The 26,890-nt window shown below is 33.9% G+C and overlaps 1 protein-coding gene across 4 annotated transcripts in view; it reads left to right on the top strand.

The window, feature by feature from the left end:
* The window catches only part of CELF2 (CUGBP Elav-like family member 2), a 970,051-nt gene that overhangs the window by 556,050 nt on the left and 387,111 nt on the right, over positions 1-26,890 (top strand). The window lies entirely within an intron of this gene.

Raw genomic sequence — 26,890 nt, 5'->3', positions numbered from 1 at the left:
AGCTGTGAATTAACAGTGCCAAAATTCAAACACAAATCTTTTGACTCTCAAATCCAGTGTTCTTTCCACTACCAGGATTGTCTTCCTTTGTAAATTATGTTGTCTTCCCTAGTGATCAATCAACTTAATATTTTTCCTATTGTTTCACACCTAGAATGATCATCTTTAACTTTATTTAAAGTAATTCTTTGTATCTGGTTCTCCGTAGAACATAAAAAATTTTAATGCAAATTTGTTTTGTAGATATATTCTATTTAGATGGAGACTCTGCAGTAAGGTATGAGTGAACTTAGGGAAATGCCAATAGCAGGTAGCTTCTTACAATGTCATATTCATTTAGAGCTCCGACATTATTATTTAAAGAAGGGACCTCTCATTGTTTCCTCATTTCCCACCAGCTACACTACTTTGGGGCCTCTTTAGATTTCTTCCTTATGCAGTTGGTATATAATAGATCCTTAATAAATGTTTATTGACTAAGTGACCAAGTTATAAGAAATAGAAAAAAGTTTATCCTTTAGATCTTATTGACCAAAGTTTTGAATTGCCCTCTCACCTCCAAAGTACCTAGGTGCCTGTACCCATGCATGGGCATGTGCACACACACACACACAAACTAACACCCCAATGGAGATGAGATTAAATTTCTCTGATTGCAATTATCCATAAATATTTAATGATTTCCCTTTAAATGCTCTCCTACCACTCTTCTAGAGACCTGTATTCCACTAGACCACCAACAAATGGTTCGTGATCCTAAACAGTTTTATTTTAAATGTACATTATTATGGAATTTTATTCTTTCAGGGAAAAGTAAATCCAAGTAAAGGAAGAGAGGTGTGGATAAATGATTTTAAAAGACATTAACAAGACATTGCTATAAAATGACTAACAGATGGATAATGTGAGTCAGCATTTTCCGGGAAAATCTGCAAGTAAAATGGATGGAAAGCAGCCAGAGTTTTCTGGTAGAATACGAAGAATTGTCCAAAACCAAATCATTCTGGACTTGAGAATAGTATGAAGGATGAACTTAATCAGAGTCAAGTATTAAAGTGTTTATCAGAGTCAAGTGCATTTAGACTGATATTATCACTGATTAAGAAAGACACTGACCACCTTTTGAGGGTGTGTTAATATTTTCCAGCTACTGAGGTAACATTTAATGTGTTGGAAAAGATAATTCAAAAAAAAAAAAAGATAATTCACCAAATGGTACTTTTATACATCTGAAAACTACTGCTTCCCCTTGCCAAAGTGAGCAATTTATTCCCCTGTTAGTACTTAAGAACAGACCTATATAAGAGATACTCTCCACATTCCAAAATGACTTGGTTTATATATTTTCATCAACTTAAAAAAATCAAAATTATCTCAAGAGCTAAAGAAAGCCTGAGGCTTTTGGCTTTTCTGAGTAAGAATATTGCCTGCTCACATTCTCACTTTAGAAAACCAAGTAGCAATTAAACACATCTTGTTCCTGCATTAGCAATATACCTCCTTAAATTCAGCCAATAAAGCACAATTTGAGTTATGAATACTTGATTCTGCTTACCAAGAAAAATTTCAGTTGGCTGCAGAAAACATATTTGACTATCATAGTAATTAAAAGGGTAAAATGTATAATCTAGCTAGGGAAGAAGCTATTGGGGATTGGCAGTCTAAAGAGTCAAGTATTATCTTTATGACCTTGAGCAATCACTAAAACATTGTGACCTCAGGAGAAGGAAGAGGAGGAGGAGATGGAGGAGAAAAAAGAAGAAAATATTTCATAGTTTTCTTTTTAAAAAAATTCTTAGGCATCTTCTACAGCACCTAGCACATGGAGGGCACTTCAAATATACTGTATTGATTGTTAGTTTATCCACTTGCTTTCTAAAGGAGGAGGCCTGATCAGATGACCTTTCAAGGTTTGTTTCAAGTTTCACTCTCTGATAACCAGCTTTTAAATGGGTATTAAAGTTAGCTACCAACAGAACATTCATTTATGCCTGTAGGAAGTCCTGAAAATTAGCATTGGCCCACCAGTAAAGGGACAAAGAGAAATCATAGTGAACCCCAAGGAAATTAAGCTGTGGATAAGTACTGTTCAAATGATTAATGATAGTATTAATAATCTTTAAAATGAGACTTAAATGATTTAGAACTGGAATGGTCTTGCCAATTTGCCAGAGCTAACTATATCTCACAGTGCTGGTGTGGGCAGGTTCCAAATTGTGAATAGGTTCTAATTCCATGGTTTACTTTTAAGTCATTAGTTGGGAACTCAGAATGAAATCACCCCCTGGAAATAATGTAATACTGTCTTGTTAAGTATTCAGAACGATGAACAAAAACTACAATATACCCAATGTATTGATCATTTCACAAGCCCTAACCACCATAGATTACAGCTTTCTATAGAAAGACATCTACAGATTTCTGTAGAAAAATGTATTTAGTTTTCCAGCTTGAAATTCTCACAAAACCCCATTTCTACTGTCCCTTTTCCTGGTGGAATTTGCAGCTTTCTTTTTTGGTCACTTTAATTGTTAGGAAGGGATTTTTAAAAGTTTGTTTCCCCCTTTAACAAACCTAAATCCAGTTCTCTACAGATACTCCCTATTGTTCTTGGATCTGTCCTTTGTCAAATAGAACAAGTGTAATAGCATCTCTACAATCCTTCAAATACTTCGAGACAACTGTTAGCCATTCTTCCCATCCTCCAGTCTTCTCTTTTCCAAGCTTTCCATTTTCATTTATTTCAACTTATCTTCAAAGTGTTTGCCCTCCACAAGAAATATTTTAGTTTACCAATATGTTTTCTCAAGTATTTCAAATATAAAACTGATCACAATAATTTAGTGGAGTTCTGATCAGTGTACAACAGATAATATAACTAGTAGCACAGTGGATAGAGAATTGGATTTAGTCACAAAGATCTGAATTTTTAAATTCAGCTTCAGATACTTAATAGCTCTGAAATACTGAGCAAATCACTTAACCTCTGCCTGACTTTCCACAGCAATTAAATAGGGTTAACAGTACCTATCTCTTAAAATTGTTGTAAGGATAAATGAGAGTACTTATTACAGTTCTTGACTTATAGTAGGTACTATTTAAGTGCTTATTCCCTTCCCTTGTGACCCTGAACACCATATCTCTCAACTCAGAGATAAGACTGTTTTTTGTTTAAAATGATTTCATTTGTTTTGGAGACCCTTTGCCTAGAAACTTGTTCTTTTAAGGCAGATAAGCAGCAACTAGGACTTATCAAGGGAAGTAAAGTACCTACAAAGAACCAATGAGGGAAGACAGTAGATGCATCCAGAGAAAAAACTGATAAATAGAAATAGGTAAAGAATGATTTTACATCCATACATATATACATTCATGTGCATATTCATCTTTGTGTCTAATGGTTACCATCTGTTGGTATATAAGGGAATGGGGAGGGAAAAGAAAAAAGGAAAGTTATTTGATAATGTTATTATATATTTTAAAGGGATAGCAAATTATACATTATAGATTTGAAATCATGTGCAATCATTTTTTCTATCCTACTATATTATAAAAATTATTTTTTATCTTTTAATTTCAGAATAATTTTAAATAACAAAATACATAAGATAAAAGGAGATAAAGCCTTTTTCGTATAGTCACATAGCCAACACAGGCTAGAGATAAGATTTCCTGTACCCAAAGATGGTTCCCTGTTTATTAACTGTGATGTGTCCTTAACCATATTCAATTTAATCTTATAAAATGTGGTCCAACATTTTGATCTATTGAGATCTCTTTAGATATTGTCATCTAACATACTAATTATCTCTCTTAGTTTTGGATCATCAATGATAAAATCATATTATACACATGAAAAAACAATCCAAGAAAGATGAAATGTCCCATACATGAAATCTTTCCCATTCCTAGCTACAGATAGAGATAATTCTTGGAGCAACCGATTAGAGAGAGATGCTGTTCTTGTACTAGAGCCATAGGGAAGAGATCAGGCAAATTGGTGAAGTCATCTTCTGGCAATGCATGGATTGCAGCTTTTTTAGGGGTTTGTTAGCTTATTTTTAGCAATGACCAAGAAAATAGTACATCACTGATCAGACTAACCTGTAGTTTCACCTCCTCTCAAAAAGATGGGCATCTTTGATCATGTAACATCATGAGAGCTGATGCTTGGCTATGGAAAGCTTCCTGTCACCCTTTGTCTTTTCTAGGATACCAGAGAGGAGTTCATCTTTTTTAGTTTTTCAATTGCCACTAACCATTGCTCTCAAGCAAAGTGTCACTATGGAATAGAAGGTAATTATATAGCTTCTCCTCTGCTTTCAAATATATGAAGCCAGAACACAGTTTTTCTAAGAGATTCCATCACCAGTCATGGAGAAACAAACTGGCCCTCTTCCTTCTCTTTATTCATTTAAACTTTGTAGGGAAGAACTAAGAAAGATATAATGTTGGTATACTAATGAAAGGTATTGAATTATTGGGGAGTCAAGCATAGCTCTGACATATCAGCTGTGTAACCATTTGTTTCATAGCATTTTATTCCACATGAAGCTTTTCCTGATACCTTAATATTTCCAGTTGCATCTATATCCAAAAACAAAACAAAATGAAATATGCATATTTTTATATATGTCCATGTTGTTTCACTTAAGATCTTAAGACTTTACTTATCTATAAAAATAACAATCCTTACAATGCCCACTTCATAAGCTTAAAAGAAAAATTCATATTTATAGAAAATCAGTGGAGACTCTGGAGTGAAGAGAAGGCAAAGATCTTTGGGGACTGAAGAAGCATCCTTGGAGATCAGCCCAATGGCTAGGGAAGTAACCCCCAGTAACTACTTCTACCTTTAATTGACATTAAACTTAAGATGATAAGTCTAGAGAAGGGCAGAAAAGGAAGAAACAGTAATAGAAAGACTCCTGAAATGCTAAGGAAGAAAGAATGTGAGAAGGCAAGGGAAAAGAATTTTTATAGTGACTGTACTGAGTCACTACTGAGATGTATATTTCCATTGTAGATATAGGGTAAACACCATTTCATTTTTTATATGCATATGTATACTTTGCTTCTTTTGCCCCAGGTGGAGCATCGCTACTACTGTAGCAATTTGAAACAAGCTGTGAACAATTTTGAAGGCCAAATTGTTGTGTACAAAGATGCTGTAAACTTGAGAACTTAGATATGGTAACTTAGGTATCTTACAATGAAAATTGTTCAATATGGAAGAATCAGATAGATCATCATACATTTCAAACTCAGAGATCTTAATGGTCATTAGTCCATTCTATTAATTTTGCATAGAAGGTCAAGAAAGATGAAGTGATTTGCCAAGTTTTAAGTGTAGATTGGAATATGAGCCACAGTTTCTAAGTCCAAATGTTCTTTCTATTATAGCATTGATTAGTAATATAAAAAATAATAAACAAAAGTTAAAACTAAAAACCCTTGATGACTCCTACTGGAAACCTATAGATAAGCTAACATTTTCATTTTATCTATACTTTCAACTGCATTTCTCTTCATATTTGAAATTGACACTGATATATCTCACTGACGTGGACACTCCCTCCAGAAATGCAGATCACAACCCATCCACCCCTTCTCATCCTGTGTATCCTTTTTTGTCCTCAATTGTTAACAGATCAATGACCCAACACAATAAGAACATTTCATGGTTACTAATGGAATCCATTAGTTACCTCCTCCCTCTTTCCAAATAGCTAACCCACCTTTTCTTTTCCCCCTCAGTTATACATTTATCTAATGTCATCCTTCTTTCTGAGTGCTTCTTTTCTGGGTGCAATTTGAGAGAGCCTCTCACTTTTAATTTTTGTAGACTATTATTCCATGACTGAAGCCATATAGCATCATCAAAAAAAAAAGATAACTGGCAAAGATGTGCATTTTTTAACAACTAAAACTGGTCATTGTGAACAAATACACTCATTTGAGCATCTTTTAATTTTTTTTTCTATCAAGACTTGGTGAAAAAGGTGACAATATGTTCCAAAGTAGACCAATAGAGTGTCAGAAAAGTATAGAGCCTAGAAAATTCACTGACTTGATGATGCTGGATCCTGAATAAATAAGAATTAGCACTACAGATTCTTTTAGGTCATCAAAATTTTTATTCATCTGGTCTAGGGGGGGAAAAAAACAATCCATAGACTTGAGAGTTGAGTCATTTGATTTTTCATTACACAAATAACTTTTCTGTGTTCTGTCCTTTGGTAGAACTCCTCATAATGTTTAAAATACCAGCTGCCAGTTAGAGCTTTTCCTAAATTTAAATATACATATATTATACTGTATTTTAAATTACTTGAATAATTTGTTCACTGTTTCTCCTGATGTGGAAATTGAGAAAACATTTTAATGAGAAGTTAATCTTTTCAAAAGCTAATGGGGATTGCATGTTTTACATTTATTTGTAAGAAATAAAGGAAAGCTGGGAGAGCTGATTTTTGGGTACTTTAAAAAAGCTTAAGGGATATAAAAGCTCCAAATGGCAATGCATGGCCATTACATTGTAATTTAAGGTATCTATCCAGTGTCCTTTTATCATTAAAATAATGTACAACAACATGACAGTATATTAATGACCCTTGTTTAACAAGAGTTAACTAGAGAATAGCTTTCCCAGGCAAGGAGGAAAGCCAGCTCCCGTGCTGAACATTTCGGCTCTCTTTGTAAAGACTGCCCTAAACTGAAGGTCAAAGCTTTATTGCTGGTGATGTTGTTACTGTTAGTCATGGTTAATGATGTCGACTCCTGATGTCTGGAGCTTGGATAAAAAATGAGATATTGATGACTCTCAGAATCAAAAACCCCATTTGCTTGTCCCAGAATACAATTATACCAGCCAATGCTAGTGATCCCCACATGAGATTAACACAAGGCTGCCTGTTTCTCAACTGGGGGTGGGGGGTAGAGCTAAGAATATAATGCTGCCTGTGGTTGACAAAGAGTTGGAGAAAGGTGTAGGTGAGGTGTGAATCCAGTTGGGGGAGACTGAAGATTGCTAAATTTAGAATCCACTGACCTGTATTCAAATCCTTACTCTGCCACTTAATGGAGTGACTTTGGACAATTTATATAATCTCTGTAGACCTCAATTTGCTCATATTAAAAATAGGCTATTGGCCTCTGTGACCTCCAACGACCCCCTTTCAGCTCTAAATTTGTGATCCTGTACATCATAGCAATCAACTGTGTTTATTTTTTTTCATTTAAAAATTGTGGCACATTAATATATATAGGAATATTACATTATAAAAAACACATGAATAGGAAAAAATTGGAAAAGCATGGTAAGACATTATAATGGAAAGAGTATTGTGCATGGACCAACAAACCTGGATTCAAATCTGTTGTTTTTAATTCTTCATTAATTTTCATCATAAAAACTTGGAGGATAAGTTATTATCAATTGCTGTTTAAACTTCAAAACTGTCGATCTGCCTAATTTGACAAAATTTAAAATGAAGCTATTATAATTGAAATGGACTTTAATATGGTAAGTAATAATAACAATATGCAGAGAAGGATTTGTCTTTAATATTGAGGAATAGATTTTATCCCAACCAAACTCAGGTTCTGATAATGATGAAGTGAATTGTTTCATAATTTCCTATAGATTTCCTAGTCAATGTAATTTTTAGAATCTCTATTGATTTCTGAGAGTATAATAAGGAGTCAGTTGAACATGAAATGTGGATATTTGATCTAGTTCTGCAATTAAAAATAGAGAAAAAATTTTATAGCAATCTTTAAGTTATATCATGCCTAAAAAGGAAATAAATCACTATCCCTTCTCTAAGGAGTAATCAGAATAAGTAGGAAAGAAGTATGTTATCAGTTTATTATACTTGCTTGGGAATTAACTTAAGAAATTAAAATCATCTTTTGCATTTCTTTTAATGACTTTTAAATGCATGTTTCATTTGGCTTTTGGCATTTTTGCTGCTAATTGAAACAAAATGGACCTTTTAAAGAAAACACTATCCAATTGGATTCATTTGATTATTTGATAGATTTTGTATCTGGTATATTATACTGGGAAATGTTGGTGGTTAAAATAATAATAATAATAATGAAACAGGATTCCTTCCTTCAAAGACCTTATAGTCTAGACATGCTATTAAGGTGAGTGTATAGAGCTAAAAGTCATACAGTGCCTAAAAACCTAAATAAATAATTAAAGGCTCACCATGAAGCTAAGTCTGCAATATGTCTAGGTGCTGAATTACTGCAAAGAACCCATTGCTGATAGATTTTTCTTTCTCCTGACTGGAAAGGAGCAGAGGGAAAAAAAGCACAAAATAGATTTTGACATCTGTGAGTGAGCAATCTACTTTTGGCCTTTCTTAAATGTTGTTCAGATCAACAAGAATAAAACTGTAATTAAATCAATTCTATCTTTCCCAGAAAGGGTGTGTCAATCAATTTCACTTACTATATCCTCTTGTGACTTCTAAATTCCAACCACTCCCTTACATATATTATCTCTTCTTCTTCTTCTTCTTTTTTTTTAAAGAATGGAAAGTCCTTGATAACATGGTCTTCTTTCCTTCTGTATTTGTATCCCTGGCACAGTGCCTGGCACATGGTAGGTATTGTATAAATGCCTGTCTCTTCTTCTTTCCATTCTTCTACTTTTAGGAGCTAGTCTGGACATCTATCAGGTGCTAGCCCCATGATCCCATTCCTAGCTTATTGTTACCTAGCTCATTAATTCTGATTAATATATGACTAAGTCTGAAAAGAAAAAAAAATGATGAAAGAAACCAAATAACTTCCAAACATAGGAGGGTATTCCATCTTTTGCATCATACGGTTCAGTATTTTATTCTATCTGCATATAATACTTACATATGCATATATAACATTCTGCATAGAAGTAATTGTGGACATGTGCATTTATTTCTATATATATATATAAATTTATATTACATACATGTGTATATGTATGTGTTCATGTACATATATACACATATACAAATACCCCTTTATTAGAATATTGCATATATATACATATATATGTATATACATATATATATACATATAGATAGATAGATACTTCAATATTGGAGCATATAATCTTTAGCTATATCATGTTTTTGTCTTAACCTACTAATTTATCACCTATTTATTATTGTTTGAACATGTATTTTAGTTTGGGATACGTTTCCCTAGTTGCCAGTATAGAGCAGAAATTATATTTCCTCATTTTGTGAAAGGGTACAGCATTTTGATTTTAAATTTTGGTTTCTTTGGAGCTGGATAATTCTTGTTATCATGGATTTTATTTTTTTAAATAAGATTTTAGTTTAAAGATGAAAATATGAGATAGTATGGGGAAATAGCTGAAAAGGTTTTGTGAATGTATTCTACTTAGAACCAAAAATGTAAGGATATCTTCTTCACATGTCCTTTGGCAATGTTCACATTTTCACACAAAATGGGGATGGGGGAAGAGCTAAATTCTTGCTTTGAGCTGTGTAAAATTCTTGCTTTGAGCTTTGAGCTGTGAGCCCTTAAAGGAAAATAAAAATTGTTTTTGAAACATCATTTCTGGGGAAAATTTTAACAGTATTGTCTTTAAATACAAATAGCCAATCTCAAATAATTGCCCAGATTTTCTTAACCATTCTAAGCAAGTGGTGAGGACAGTATCATTCAGAAGTTTCACACTTAATGGGGAATCATAGAATCAAAGAACTGGAGAGTTAGAGAGGAACCTCAGGGAGCACCTACCTCTAGGGCCAGATTTCCAGGAGGTAGAGGGAGAATCTGTGAAGTTGGATGAAAAAAATTACATTATTATTATTTCACTAACTTTTGGTTTCTTTTGTAAAACTTTGTATTTTTTTGCATATAAAATTATTTTTCTAAGAAGGGAATCATAAGCTTTGCCAGAGTATTAAGAAAGAATCCTCCAGGGAGTCCACCCTATTCATAAAAAAAAATACCCAGTCTCACCACTTCCACAATCCATGAACATTAGCTCTTGATTCTCAGATTATTTAAATGAACTATCCAAAAGACCCTTGGTCTACTATGTTCTTTTTTTGTTGTGACTTCACTCCTCATAATAGCATAACTTGAATTTTGTCTTTTTTTGTTAAAAAAAAATCATTAGTATCCCATTTAGATCTCAGAAACTAAATGTTAAAATAGCACCCAGTATTACAAAGTAGATGAAGCCTTCACAGATGAAGTCTTATAAGTCCATTAAGGAATAATATTCCTTAGAGCCAGTGAAAGTCAGTAATGAAAGCAATAGAAAAAAATTCAAGGGGGCTCAATTCTAATGTTGGTGCTATCTTCCTTGATAAAAAAAAAAAAAAAATTATGGAAATTCAGTTTTCTATGACATACTTTTATCACACAAAAAGGGAAAAAGAGGGGAGACATTCTTCAAAAGGTTTTGCTAATGGGGCAGCTAGGTGGTGCAGTGGATAGAGAACCAGCCCTGAAGTCAGGAGGATCTGAGTTCAAATGTAATGTCAGACACTTAACACTTCCTAGCTGTGTGACCCTGGGCAAGTCACTTAATCCCAATTGCCTGGGGGAGGGGAGGTTTTGCCAGTGCTATTAAACTAATATAAAATTTATTGATATTATTATTAACATTAATATTAGTAATATTATGACCTAATATAAATACAATATACACTATACCACACCATGCCATACCATACCATTACTATTACCATTCCATACTATACTATACTACACTACACTCTACAATAATATATTATTCTAAAATGTGATGAGAATGTAAATAACTCTGTAAAGTCTCTGTTCAAATCTGCCTGGATACTGGATAAATACTTTTAAAGAACTATATTGATATATGGTCATTAATTACATGTGTGCACATATATTTATAACACGTAAGCCTATGCATACATGCATATGTTGTTATATATTTATATTCACTATGGCAGGTATGGATGTATAACTTAGACTCTTATCTAGATGCATAAACTCAGAAAAAAAATGTGCTAGTGTCTTGCTCTCTGGTTTAGTTATAAAATACATTTTAAAGTATAGCTATCATATGATACCATTACTGCCATCATCAGAATCCTAATTTTAAAAGTTGAATAGGTCTTTTCCTTTAAAAATTAGCATAGGGTTAAATGTGCTTAAATTCAAAAGCAGGGGTTCTTAGCTTTTTTTTTTCCCATAGATGCTTTTGATAGGCTGATGAAGATTATGGATTCTTTCTCAAAATTTTTTAAATGCATAAGATAAAATACACAGGATTTCAAAAGAAATTGATTATGTCAAAAAAATTTTTTTAAATATAATTTTTCCCTCCCAACTTCATAGGCCCTCCTTAAATCTATCTTTGGATACTACATTTAAAAAAGGTATTCTAAAGCATTAAGCCTTTGTGAAATACAATACTTGTATAAGGATCAGGGTATTTGGGGTTTTCAGTTCATAAAGTTTTATTTGAGAGTTATTTTATGTACATATGTGTGTTATCAGTATCAAGGAGAGGAAAGGTCATGTGGACCCTGGTGAGAGCTAAAACTGAAATTTTGAAAAGTTTGAGCACTGAAAGCCAAAGCTCATATTACTAAGCTATCCTCTGTGACAAAATAGGTTTATTTGACAATTTCCTGTTAGTGAAAAAGAAAAAAAAAGAAAAAAGATCTTAATTTATTTTATTTTCTTCTTACCCAAACCATGTAACTATCAAAAATGCTTGCTTAAAGAAACAGGTTGCTGGGGTGACGAAATGATACAGAGGATAGAATACTGGCCCTGAATTAAAGAGAACCTGGGTTCAAATGTGGCCTTAGACATTAAACACTTACTGGCTGTGTGAGCCTGGGCAAGTCACTTAACCCCAATTTCACCCTCCCCCCCAAAAAAGAAAGAAAGAAAGAAAAATAATCAGGTTGTCTTATTTGGTTAAATTCATAAGCATAAGCAAAATCCAGTACCAGATAAGGATGAGCTGTGGTTTTAACATTAGAAGCCAAATAGACTGATATTATCTGATACAAATTGTCATCAATTGAATACCAATCCTTTTGGCATTTTAGGTGGGTTTTTTTTTGTTTGTTTGTTTGTTTTTAAGAACAAAAATGAATGAAAAAGAAAGGTAAATGTAGCGCTCTTTGTTCTCATGTTTCTAATAGAAGCAACTGTAAATTAGGTTTTAGAAAATCTAGAAAATGTTTATTTCTAGTTGATCTTGCCATACTTCAGTTTACTCACTTGCAAAATACAACTAATGCTCCCTTTTCTTACTGCTCCAGAGAAATGTCTGGCACACAGAGATAGCTTGAGTAGACTACCTGTGATTTCGAGAAATATGATTTTGAGAAGTAATGTAAAGCAGAATTTCTCCTGCATAAATTTATGAAAATGATCTCTGCAACATCCCATTTGTTATATCTGATCATTCAACTGTTTCACTTTAAGCCATTTATGTCATTTCCCTGAAACCTTGTGCTTTGTTTTTCAAGAATTAAGCTTTGGAGGGGAAGCTAGATGGTGCAGTAGATAGTGGCCTGGAGTCAGGAATCCCTGAGTTTGAATCTGGCCTTAGACATTTAACACTTCCTAGCTGTGTGACCCTGTCCAAGTCACTTAATCCCAATTGCCCTCCCCCAAAAGGAATTAAGCTTTGGGGTTACTGTTTAATTTTTTCTCTCTTCTTTATCTTAGGTCTTTGCTACCCAAATTCAAAAGTATTCTATATTTCTACTGCTAAAATCCCTTTCTTTCTCTTCTATATCCAAAATGTAAACTGAAATACTGTATTCAGTAGCCCTGTTACTCATATTTACTTCTTCCTTACTTCCTTTACCTTAAAGGGCTTTTTGAGATTACACTAGTATTGTCTTGGGATCATTCAAAGAACTACTGTTTTCATTATTTCTGCCTCTGTGGAAACGTCATCCACAGTTCTCCAAGTTCCAATTTCAAGAGCTCATTTTCTAGGTGACTAGCCCATACTATTGAGCCAAACTCCAGGGCTGATATTCCCAATGTCGAACTTCTTTTGTGCACAAATTCTTTCTAAAATGCTATGGCCCTAATATATTCTAGGACCTAAAAAGTCCCTGCTGATTGCTTTTATTCTGCCAGGAACACTGCCCTGATTTGCACCAATTCTTGACAGCTTCCCACAGACAAACACCTGCAGAACCCTGCCTGAAATCACAGGTATGTTTTAGAACTGCAGCCCAGTACCCACAGCCTTGCGTCTATTTAGGAAGGCAATCCAAGGATGTGAAATCATTCCTGCTCCTTTCTAAAACGGTGGTGGAAAAATGAGGGAACATCAGCTCTCCACAAGTCATTTTGTAATTATTGAAAGGGAACAGCTAAAGCTCTGAACATCTGTTCTTTCAGGCGTGTTTACACAGACACTTAGTAATTCAGCAGAACCAATGCTGTGTGAGTGCTCCTTCCAAATACTATATAAGTAAGAAACATTTTTAGTCTTGGGTGGGGGGGGAATCTGAATATTGTACATGAAGACACATTGTTGACATCTGGCAGGTTCATATGCGACTACTGAGATCTTTCAAAACAAAACTGTTGCAAAGGATATTTAAACTCAGAATGTCACTTGGGAATAAAATGTTCCCTTCTGAGTGTCTTTCCTGGTGTGAAATATACAAGTTTTAAAGATTAGGAGTGAGTCAATTTAGATAATATTGAAACATGGAGAAAGAAAAAAAAAAATTCTTTCCTAACAATTTCCCCCCCGCTCCCTTTAAAAACTTTTAAGTATTATAAAAACAAAATCTGTGTTTCCCTACCTCTCTACACTGGTTTTATACAGTTGCATTTTATTGTTCATAGTCAGATTAGCTTGTTTATAAATTATCCAAACTGATTCTACTTCCATCTCACACTCATATTCTAACAATTGTGTTGCTTCATAGAATACCTAATATCTTGTAAAATAAATGGAGGCAAAGTTCAAAACAAGTATTGTTTGCAATTAAAATTTATGTTAAAAAGTAATGTTTGGTTACAGAAACTATCCAAACAGGTGAGATCACTGGGTCAAATCTTGCAAGATAAACATTTAATAAGGATAGATGTAAATTCCTACAGTTGTCTTTAACAAAAAAACAAAAAAAAACAAAACAAAAAAAAAAAAGAACTTTACAAGTACAGAACAGTGGGAAGGCATAGTTAAATAACATTTTGTATAAAAGTGTTCTGGGGGTTTTGGCAAATTACAAGCTTAATATGAATCGAATGACTGATATTTTGAAGGATCTTTGGTCTCTTCATTATTGGCAATTTCTGGTGTTCTACGTCAAATAGGAATGGATCTCTGAAAATGACCTACATGTGCAAAAATGTTTATGGAAGCCCTTTTTGTAGTGGCAAGGAATTGAAAACTGAGTGGATACCTATCAGTTGGAATGATTGGCAGGGATGATTTCAGAAACGCCTGAAGCAATTTATGTGAACTGATGCTAAGTGAAATGAGTAGAACCAAGAGAACATTGTACATAGCAAAACAAGAATACGTGATAATCAATTCTGATGGATATGGCTCTTTTCAACAATGAGGTGATTTGGTCCAGTTATAATTGGCTCCCAGAAAGAGGATGTTGGGGATGTAATGTGGACAACATAGTATTTTCAACCTTTTGTTATTGTTTGCTTGCTTTTTGTTTTCTTTCTCATTTTCCCCCTTTTTGGTCTCATTTTTCTTGTGCAGTGTGAAAAATGTGGAAATATGTATAGAAGAATTGCATATATGTAATATATATTGTATTACTTGCTACCTAAGGGAAGGGGTGGGGGAAAGAAAGGGAGAAAAGTTTAGAACATAGAGTTTTGCAAGGGTGAATATCGAAAATTATCCTAGAATGTATTTTGAAAATAAAAAGCTATTATTTTAAAAAGAAAAAAAGAAATGGATCCCTGCAAGATTCATGTTGATTAAAAAGTCACAAATGAGCATTATCTATGTTGTATTGTACTTTTTAATTTATTTTGTTAAACATTTCCCATTTATGTTTTAATAACGTTTCTGCAAGCACTCTAGAGTTTTGCAGGACCTGGGACGGGAAAGAAGGAAGAGCCATTATCCAATCCAGTCTTCTCTCTTCTAATTCTTTTATTTTGGGTCCAATTCATTGTTTGTCTACAAAATGTGTTCAAGCTATATGTACACATGAATAAGGAATATGGGCAGCCATATATTCCATATTCCATGTCAATCTTTATATATTATTTATCCCATGCAGATTGTTAGAATAATCTCTGATTATGGGTCATATTTAAAAGGTTTTACAGTGTTCCAAGGCTCAAAGTAAATGACCACACTGTCATATGCAAACAATAGTACTTGGATAGTATAAATAGCCTCTAAAGTTCCTTCTGGGATTCAGTATTATTTGGATACAACTTTCATTATTTTATTTTTAATTTTCTTTTTCTTTTTTTAAATAAATTCTGAGCTTAACAAATGTCAACAAACATGAACATGTCAATATATAAGAACAAAACAGTAGATTAAATATGAAAGAGAAAACTTCTGTTACATACAGATTTTTAAGTGTGTCTTAATTTTAATATGATAGTGAAAAACCTGCCCTACTTATCTGTGTCCCTTTCTTAATAGTTGTTGTTACCATGGTGGTTTTTGTTGTTATTGCTGTTGTGGTTATTGTTTCGTTGACTTTTTTTTTCTTTCTTTTTGTAATCTCTGTCATTATCCACCAATTCTTCTCATCCCAACAGAAGCACTTAAATAAATATGTTTAAGGAAAACAGATCAGCACATTGACTTTGTCTGTCTCATTTTGCACCTCTAATCCATCACATCTGCCAAGAGATGAGAAAACACATTTTATCATCAGTTTTCTAAAGATATCATTGGTAACTGTGGTGTCTACAGTTCAAAAAAGCCTTCAGTTATTTTTCTTTACATAATTGTAGTAATTTACTGTTGAAAGAATCAACATTCTCCTAGTCAGCTGGTCTGGCAAACTTGGTATCACCTTTTACTCACCACCAAACACATTCAATTCATGGTCAAATTTTGTCCTTGCTACCTTCCAGATGTCTCTAGTATGGTCTTTTCTTCCCACCCACACGGCCACCACCCAAAATTTACACTTATCACCCTTCCTACACTATTGCAATATCCTTCTAGTTGATCCTTCCAGTTCCAGTCCATTTTCCACAGTCATGCCAAAAATTATTTTCTCTAAGTGCAGAACCGACCATGTCACCCCCCTTCTCAGTAAACTCAGTACCTTCATATTAACTCTACAATAAAATAAAGTAAAAGTCCCTCTCTTTAGTTATTAAAGATCTTCATAACCTACCCCAATCGTTCTTTCCAACCTCTCATCCTTTGTGATACAATTACCCTGCTCTTCTTAGTGTTTTTCACTAAAGACAACCCCATCTCCTTTTCTGTATTGTCTACCATAACTGAAATGCTGTGTCTCCACACTTTTATTTACCTCTTAGTTTTCCTAGTTTTCTTTGAGACTAAATTCATGTCCCACTTTCTACTGGAAGCTCTTCCAGAGCCTTCTCCTTTGCAATCACCTTACATTTATTATATATTTGTCTTTAATATATCCAATTATTGAAGTTTTTCTTTGCCATTAGATTGTGAATTCCTTGAAGGCAGGAACTGCTTTTGTTCTTTATTTGGCCAGGGCTTAGAACAATGACTGGTTTATAACAAATGCTTCATAAATTCTTATGATTGTTTAGGTTTTTACATTATTTTCTTACTATAGTAAAAATCAAAAGTGTGAGAACTACTGGCATAGTTGTTATAACAGACTTAAGTAATTTATCCCATAGTAGTTTCACTTATGTGTGTGTGTATATAGATATAGATATAGATATAGATATAGATATAGATATAGATATATAAACATCTGTTCAGAAGAGTATAGATTTGCTCCTGTTTTAAGAAATTTCTGTCTATAAAAATTTAGATAAAAACAACTTCTAATGGATGATGATTTGTATTTTTTAAAAAAAGAATTGTCTACTTTTACAAAGAATTTACTGATAGAGTTCCTTTAAGTAATACAATTCGCATTTAAAAGATGATTGAACATACACAATCGATATAGAGCTTTTCAGAAATTCATTTTGGGAATGTTAAGGGAGGTAAACAGCAACTGTAAGCAAATGAAGTGCTTCTCCTCACAAATCATGCCGTTCCTCATCTTTCTTGTCTTTCCAAAATACCTCTTGTCTTTCCAAAATACCTAAAAGCAAGAGAACAAGTGAAAAGAAAAAAAAAAAAAGAAAGAAAGAAAATAGTGGGAAAAGCAAGAATATCGCCTTCCCATCTCTTTGATTCTTTTGAAACTTTATGTGGTATTATTTTCCCCCTGCTTCCTAAAAACTGTATTGTGCTAAGGAGTTATGTAAAATCTATGTGATATATGTATAAGATTATTTAAAATGTAATTGCATGTAATTTGAAAGAAATATTCTTTCAATGGAATGTAGATTGACCTATTTGAGAACATAAAAGTGTGCATAGGTTCCCATTTTCTATGGTAATATTTTAACATTTTGAAATTTTATCCCTAATAGACCTGTACATTACATTTTGGTAAAGTGGTTTCATTTTCTTTAACAGCCATTAATAGCTATTAGAGGTGAAAATAAGGCTTGATATAGATCATTAAAGTACACTTAAGTAATTTGTAATTGACAATTAAATCAGCATGGTAATACATTAGCATAAGTTTGATAGGGTTTCTTTTTTTAAAAAAGCCCTAAGAAAGAGCCCCTTCATAAGAACTCTGCTCAGCAAACTATTGTTGATTTTAATTGATCACAATAGCACATAGTGTTTTCAATGAATATGCCTGATAATCATTTTAAAAGATCTCTTTTATAAGATTATTGGGTGCTATAAAGAGGTTTCTGATTCATCACACAGAATGTTCTGTTAAAATATGGCATTAGCCAAGCTCAGCTTTAAATCTCTTTGTCAATTCCATGAAATGTAAGATAAAGAGGTTAATGCTTCCTAGTTCTCGTACATCAGTGTTCCTCATTCTTTCACTCCTTTTTTCTCTCAGTCTCTCCACCCACCCCCACCTCCAGTGACCAATGAATGTACTCACAAAGCTGAGTTTAAACGTTACCATGACAATAGCAACACTGATGACATTCCCCATTCTTGTGCAGCCAATGGGCATTGACCTTATCCTGTCAAACCATGTAAGAAGCAATGAGGGTTATGTTGGCTTTGTAAAAATTGGACATTTTTATCTAGGACATTTTATTGAATTACCATATATTGAGGTTTAGGAATATATTTAACATACTGTATCTTTCATGGTGGAGATCAAAAAAACAGAAGTGCTAGCTCCTTTTGAGAGGAAGCATCAATGTTTTACATACAAAAAATTCACATGCTTGACTTTAAAAAATCTCAGTGATAAGTATTATTCACTTTGTGGGGTTTTGTCCATTTACTTTGCTAAAATATTATTTGAAAATAAATATTTTGTGAAGTTTTTTATTGTTATATTTAAAGTATATATTGTCTATATTTCCTATTCCAGAGCCCAAAGAAATTTGAAAGGTTAATTTCCATAAAATCTGCTAGAATCAGCAATAGCTTAGCTACAAGTTTTCTCTCTTTTTATTGTAAGGTTCCTTTATGAGAGTCGTACTCAAGCTTTACATGACTGTGATTAAGTCCACAAAAGGATTATCTTCTTTCCCTTTCTTTTAGGTGATTAATAATGTTTCTTTCCAAATTACTTCATTTGGATATTTTGGTTAGTTTTCATATGACATAAATGTCACATACATAAGGATACTTATAAGCATTATGATGGGTGATCTGCAAAGATTAGACAGAAAAAAAATTTAACTGGATAGAAATTGCTTAGTTTCTTTCACCCAAGGAATGTGATGAAAATATTAATTTATAAGTATAATGTAGAGAGTTAATATAATTGAATAGAGTTAGGATGTGTCATCATTATAACTTGATAAAACTTTAGTCATCCTTTCCCAATATCATTATTTGAGGTATTCAAGTTACTTTATAGAAGGAAATATGATGTCATATATAGGATCTTTGTGAAGGTTATCTTAGAACAGAGCTGACCTTTCCATGACTCAGTTCTCTGGTTTATGAAAAATAATTCTATTTGTCCAAAGATTATTTCAGGGTTCAGAGGGAGTGTTCAGGATTCTTGAGATAAAAGTGCAAAAAAAAATGTTATGGTATAATTTTAAAGACTTTTTCAGTACCACTTCTTTATGCAAAATATAATATATAGATTTAAGACTCTATATAAAAAGGCAGCAAATGTGATTTGTACACTCAATTAACACCACAGAAGACACAATCTCAAGGGCAAAATAAACATATGAAGTCACCTAGTCTGACCGACCTGTGAACAAGAACTTTCCCTACAAAATTCAGTAATGAGGGAACTGATCACTGCTTGGACAGATCATTCTACTTTAGGGCAGCTCTAATTATTTTTTAAATTTAATCTTCATTTTAGTTTTTAGTTAAGAAACATTTATTTACTCTCCCTCCCATTTCCACCAATTAAAATAAAATAAAAGCAAACCCCCATGGCAATCATGTATAATCAAGTAAAAAAAAAAAATACATTGTCCATGTCTCACTCTCCGTTTTGAATCCAAAGAAAGAGGAAAAGGACTTAAACAACACAAATATGCACACATAACACACGCACACACACAAACACACACATTATAATAGTTCTTTTTTAGGTAGTAATGAACTGGAAACTGTGGTGGTACCTACCAGTTGGAGAATAGCTTAAAAACTCTGCTTGTGAAAGTAATAGAATACTCTTGTACCATAAAATTTGATAAAAGAAGGGGTTCAGAGAAACCTTGGAATATTTCTATGAAATTATGCAAAGCAAAGTGAGCAGACTTGGGGGAAATATTTATAAAATAAAAATCAACACTGGATCACTCTAATTTTAAGGACAATTGTCCTAATATGATCTATCTCCCTCTCCCTTTCCCTCTCTCTCTCCTCTCTTTTTCTCTTTTTTCTTCTCTCTTCCCTCTCCTCGCTCTCCTTCTTCCTCTCCGTTTTGTTCTCTCCTCTCCCCCTCAATCTCCCTCTGTTCCTCTCTCTCGTTTCTCTCTCTCTGTCTTTTTGTCTTTCTCTATCTCTCTCTCTTCTCCCTACCTTTTTATGGTTCCTACTAGAATGAATCCAATTTTCTTTCACATTACAACCCTTCAAATATTTGTAGACATCAATTATCACCCCTATTTCTACCCTACAAATCTCTTTTCCAGGATAAATAGTGCAAAATATATTATACAACCGCCTCATAGCATTAATATTCACATTAGTCAGGACCAGTATAGTCATTTAAAAAGATATATTCATTCAGTAAATGATGAAAATATTTAAGAACAATATGTAAAAGGCAAATTAATGAAGCTAATATATAGAGGAGGTTAAATTATGGAGAGATAATCTCAGAAAGCTTCTTAAAAGTAATAAATTTAAATAATTAAATGAGTCCCATTGTACCAGTTTGATTGTTGAGATATGTTTTTAAATGTTACATTAAACTCTACAGGAATTAAAAAGCCTCAACATCTAAAAACAATAAAGAAAATGCATTTACATTTGTTTCTCCCATAGAGTATAAAGTTCTTGAGAGATAGGAGTCCCTGTTTTCTTTTTTTTCCCCCCTTCTCTAGCAGCTAAAATGGTGCCACAAACCTACTGAGTGTTTAATAATTATTTGTTGAATGATCACATATGAAAATCTGAAGTTGCTTTATTCAAAGATGGAAAGAAGGAAGGAAGGAAGGGAGGGAGAGAGGGAAGGAGGGAAGGAAGGAGGAAGGAAAAAAGGGAGGGAGGGAGGGAGGAGAGAAGAGAAGGAAGGAAGGAAGGAAGGAAGGAAGGAAGGAAGGAAGGAAGGAAGGAAGGAAGGAAGGAAGGAAGGAAGGAAGGAAGGAAGGAAGGAAGGAAGGAAGGAAGGAAGGAAGGAAGGAAGGAAGGAAGGAAGGAAGGAAGAAAAGGAAAAAGAAAGAAAGAAAGAAAGAAAGAAAGAAAGAAAGAAAGAAAGAAAGAAAGAAAGAAAGAAAGAAAGAAAGAAAGAAAGAAAGAAAGAAAGGAAGGAAGAAAGAAAGAAAGAAAGAAAGAAAGAAAGAAAGAAACAAAGAAAGAAAGAAAGAGAAAGAGAGAGAGAGAGAGAGAAAGAAAAAGAGAGAAAGAAAAAGGAGGGAAGGAAGGAAGGAAGGAAGGAAGGAAGGAAGGAAGGAAGGAAGGAAGGAAGGAAGGAAGAAAGGAAGAAAGAAAGGAAAAAAGAGTTTGAGCAGAACTAACCAACATAAAGAAAAAAAAAAAAGGAAGATATCTCCTTGTGACTTTCTTTTGAGGTCATGTTTGAGTCATTGGAATTTCACAACATTGTTTCAATCACAGCTGTCATTCTATTTATTATTTTTTTTTAGTTATTGTGTATTTTTTTCAAGGTTCTGCTGGTTTTACTTTGTATCAATTCATATGTTTCCTCATAATTTTCTATATTTATTATATTGTTTCTTATAGCACTGTAGTACTCATAATCATAATGTACACATACACATATAGACACACACAATAATCCAAGACTCTTTGATAAGATGATGCTCCCTTTAGGATTTCTTCATCTATTATTTTTATACAAATTACTACTACAACACATCATTTTATCTAATTTGTTTTAAATAAGATCTAAGCTTCCATGACTATATTATAAATCACAATCAGTCATATCTGTGAGGCTAAATGTACCTTCATTAACTATTTTATTATCTAGAGCCTACAAATTGACACATGAATTTTATTATTTCCCCTTTTCCTGGATAGTCTCCAATGCATTATGAGGTATTTTAGTGCTCTTATTCCTATTTTATGCTTATTATTATGTGTACTTAGCAGATACATATGAATAATTTCCACATGTCCCTACCTCCCCTTCATGTTTTAGTTTACAGTTCTCTTATCTAAATTCACAAGTCTCTAGATAAATATATTCTTCCCTTCTCTTATTAGATTGTTTGTGTGTCTGAAAGAGCCATTATTCCTTAATCCTAGATCTTAATCCAGAAGTCTAGTTCCAATTTTCTTACTAAAAGGGTTATCAGACAAAGCTAACAGGAGAAAAACTAAAATACTTAATTTTGTATTCTAGACAAAGATAAAATCAGGAATATGTAGTCTTAAGAAAAAATTGAATATGGGATTCCCCCAAAATGAAATGTCCCCAAATCAAACTGTGGACAAACTTTTGGGGCTTATAAATTTATGATATACTTTGGGTGCCACATTAAATGGTTGAATGTTTTCCCAATGGGTTCATATATCTCTTATAAAGTGTTTTTGCAAATGTTGCAGTATCCACTAGGACTGAATGGTGCCTTCATTTATATAAATGAGAGTGAAATACATCCAGGACTAAGAATATCTCTTTGAGGTTCAATCTTTGTATTGTTTTTGTTTGTTTCTTATTTTCCCCCCATGTAGTATTTCTTTTGAAGTTTAGAGCCAAGGCAGAGAGCATGGTTTTGGTGGGTGTAACTTTTGGATACATAAAACAGCAGCTTTAATCTCAGGTTATGATTGACACCAAACAAAAGTACAGAATATTCCTTTGTTCTCTGACACACAAAGGGCTATATGTTTGTGCATATAGATAGGTGTGCACTATGTACGTGTGGTATTGTTTGTTCGACAAAGCAAAAGCAAAAGACCTGGGAAGTCCAGAGGGAAAACCATTAATGAACTTGCCAGTCTTAGAGCTGTCTTTCTTAAAGAGCAATTCTAATGACAAACTTAGTACATGCAATCTCAGAGAAGGTGACACTGAATTTTTGTTTGGGGGAAGATTACCAAAGGAAACTCAGTTACAGCTCTGGCTTTTGCAGAGCTTTGGAAGAGTTAGAATATTTAGTTCTTGTCACATATCCTTCAGGACAACACCCAGAATTTCAACAAAGATCAGTGGGTCAAGGATAAGATACCTTACCCTTCTCATTCCAGGTTACTAAAGGAAAATGTCTACTTGAAAGGAGAAAAGGAAATTGTACTAATAGATAACTTTGAGGTTTTTAATTTCTTGAAGAAATAAGTTGAATAATCTAGGTTTTTTTTTTTTTTTATTGGGGGTGGAGGACTTTTCCCCTCTACAGCAAACACTATTACAGAAAGACATTAGCACTTTAAATGTCAGAGACCCCAGAGACTCTAGAAGTGTTAAACAGAAGAGGAAATGGCATTCAGAGATCTTCTGTGTTGTCAAGTGTCACATACAACTTCTGTTAGCCTTAAAAAAAAAATTTCTGCATAATCCAAAAAACTTAAAAAGCACATGGGGGATGGTGTTGAACTAAGTGGCCTCTGTGGTTCCTTCTTGCTTGAAATCCATAGTCTTATAACTCATTTGCTTAGAATTCCACACAGAGCATGCTATACTTACTGACTTGCCTTTAGTCTCTCTTTTATTGCTCTGGCCCATCTTACATGTCAAAGTCAGGCAGAAAAACCCAAGATGGGATAAGTAGGTAGGTGGAGCTACACTATGGAATTCTGATAGTAAGTTTCTGATCATGTTTTTTCATCTAGTTTTTAGGTGACTCTCACTAATTGTGGAGTCAACTAGTGTGTGTATATATATATATATATATTTCCCCCCCCCCTCACAATGGGTACCAATGGAGAATGAACAAAGCCATTGTATTTATTGGAAAATAAGGGATTATTCAAAAAAAGAAAGAAAGAAAAAAGAAAAAAAAAAACAGATGTAGGAAGTTTGGGGTGTTTTTTTTTTTTAATAATCAAGAATTTTTTTCCAGGAGCCTTGCAGACCTTTGGGGCTCATATCAGTCAAATCCACAGTCACCTTCAACTGCTACTTTTGCTCTTGGTTTTATGAAATGTGAGCTACAACCAGTCTACTGAGGCAAGAAACAGTTTTGCACATGTGGGTTTGTGCTTTATTGGTGCTTTTCTACTTGGAAAGTCCTGTTGATGGTTCCCTGAAGCCCCTCCTGCAGTGTAAGCCCATTTCTTCTTGTTCTGCCATTAGTGGAGATGGAGAACAGCTGGTCACCTATCTCTTGTAAAGGGGGAGTAAATGGTGTAGTTACTCATATAGCACCCGAATAGCTAGCATTTCTATATATGCTTTACTATATTTTAATTTAATTCAACAAACATTTATTAATGGTCTGCTATGTGTATGATACTGCTATAACCTCCAGTCAGAATAATTAAGCATTTTTATAAACTAGTGATTGCTTGTTGATTGATTGAAATGCCCTGTAGGATAACACTGCAGTTTTAGTGCTTTTCCAGAAAATGTGAAAAAATAGGTCTCTGCTATCTCAGGAAACTCAAATGGTTTAGGACCCTTCTATAGCAGATTCTGAACAAACACCTCTCCCTTTTCCAATTTCCTCTTACTATTGAGGGCACTATTAGGTTCACAACTTTCTTGTCATCTTTAACTCTTCACACTCACTAATGCCTGCCATATATCCAATTTGTTGTTTAAATCTTGTCATTTTTTACCTGCATAGCATCTCTCTTTCTCTCCTATTCATTTCTTCTCTACTCATAAAACCACTACGCTAGTGCCCAAATCAATGTTCATGTAAACTATTGCAATAGCCTTTTGTTTAATTTTAATTTATTTAAGACTAGATCACCTTATCTCACCCAGGCTGGAAGTGTGTCCAACCCTACTATTGATTTGCAAAGAAGCTTTGACTCACTTCATTTCTGACCTGAGTCAGTTTTCCTTTCCTAAGGGCCCTCTGCTGTGGTGAGCTTAATATATTTGTCCCAAATTTAATTGTCAGTTCCGAAATCCCCAAATTTGGCAATTTGGAGGTACCAACCTTGGCATCCCCAGTAGCAAGTAGTACTGTAGCCAGAGTTGGGTAGAGTAGCCTTCTAATTAATCTTCCCTGTCTTAGATCTCTTTATATTCCATCTATCCTCCACCAAACTGTCAAGAGATTTTCATAAAAGTACAGGACTGACTGTATCATCACCACCCTCCCCTCCCCACCCCTACAAGTGCTCAATAAATTCCACTGGCTTCCTATTAACCCCCAGGGTCAAATATAAAACCCTCAGCTTGGAATTTAAAGCCCTTCACCACTTCTCTATCTTTCCAATCTCCTTGTTCTTTACTCCCCTCTATGGATCCTATAATCCACCCATACTGATCTACTGGCTTTTCCTCACTTCATTTTGCACTATCTGTCCTCCATGACTGGAATACTCTTCTCCCTTCTCCTTTCCCCATCTCTTTGGCTTCTTTCTAGATTCAGTTCAAATTCACCTTCTGCAAGAGGTTTTTCTTCATTCTCTAGATCCCATCTAATATTACCTCACATTGCCTCACATTGGTCTCTCTCTAACTTGTAGCACCTTGTAATTTGATTACTGATCCCTGCATTAGTGCATGAATTCCTTGAGGGTAGGGACTGTGTTTTTACCTTTCTTTGTATCTTCAATGCTTAGCACAATATTTGCCATATTATAAGTGCTTAATCAATGCTTAATGATAGAATGACTTAGAAGAGTTGCTATAAATATGTTATAGCTCACCAAGAATTTGATTGTATATTCTCCTCTATCCTGATTCATTCTACTGGACAAATCAGCCCTCAGTTGTATTAAGACAAACCTTGTTGAACAAATATATATTCAACAAATATTTACTGTGCACCTCTACATGTAATACAAAATGTGCAAAATTATAAAAAACACAAAGAAGAGTGGCCACATCAATTCTCATGAAACTTACAATCTACTAGGAGGAATGGAACCATTGCTTTTCATACGTGTATAGGCACATGGGCAAGGATTCACTCCATCTCCAGTGTGGTGTATGTGGTAATGCTAATCTCATATTTATTGGTTGATTGATCTTATTTAAAGTCATATGGGACCAAAAAAGCATCCGACTCAGACAAGTCTTACTTCCTTTTCTCTACTTCTAGAATGAGATGATAGGGTGTAATTTTAACTCCATAACTATGTTATAACAATCTTTTGCCTACTTGGAGCATCTCTCTCTCTCTCTCTCTCTCCTTCTCCCTCTCCCTTTCCCTCTCCCTCTCCCTCTTCCTCTCCCTCTCCCTCTCCCTCTTCCTCTCTCTCTCTCTCTCTCCCTCTCTCTCTCTCTCCCTCTCTCTCTTTCTCCCTCTTTCTTCCATGGGTTGACATATAAAAAACAAGGGCAAAACTAGGTATTCTCATGACAGCTTCTGGTCAATGCAAAGTTATGATCTGTTAAAGGTTAGATCTTCTCCACTTAACCTCATGGTGTCATTATTTGTATTGGTCCTTAAAAAGAACAAACAGAAAATTTCTAAGTATACTCCTCAGTCTAGTCACATTAATAGGCCCTTTAATGTTGTCCAGTTTTATCTAACTCTTTGAAATCCTATGGAACATATTATACCATTTATTTATACTGGTTTACCATTTTCTTCTCTACTAGATTAAGGCAAGAAGCATTAAGTGACTTGCCCAGGAACACATATTTTGTAAGAGTATGAGGCCAAATTTGAACTTAGCTCTTCCTGACTCCAGGCTCAGCACTCTTAGTCATACACAATTAAAAAGCATATACATCAAAATAATAAGACTGGAGACTGTTTTAAATAAAAAATAATTTGTTGTTCAGTATGTTTAATTGAAGATTCTAATCCCTGTTTCAAATTAAAAATCAATATTATTGTACTTTTGAAAAATCCTAAGGATCCAACATATTAGGAACTGGCTTTAAAGAACATATATGGTGGCAAATAGTGTTTTTGTTTGTGATAGCAGGCAGGGGGTGGAATTAATAGGCAGTGT

Source organism: Sminthopsis crassicaudata, chromosome 5 (assembly GCF_048593235.1).
Source record: "Sminthopsis crassicaudata isolate SCR6 chromosome 5, ASM4859323v1, whole genome shotgun sequence".
Classification (NCBI taxonomy): domain Eukaryota; kingdom Metazoa; phylum Chordata; class Mammalia; order Dasyuromorphia; family Dasyuridae; genus Sminthopsis; species Sminthopsis crassicaudata.
The sequence above is the reverse complement of the archived record's forward strand: the minus strand, read 5'-3'. Positions and strand labels throughout refer to the sequence as shown.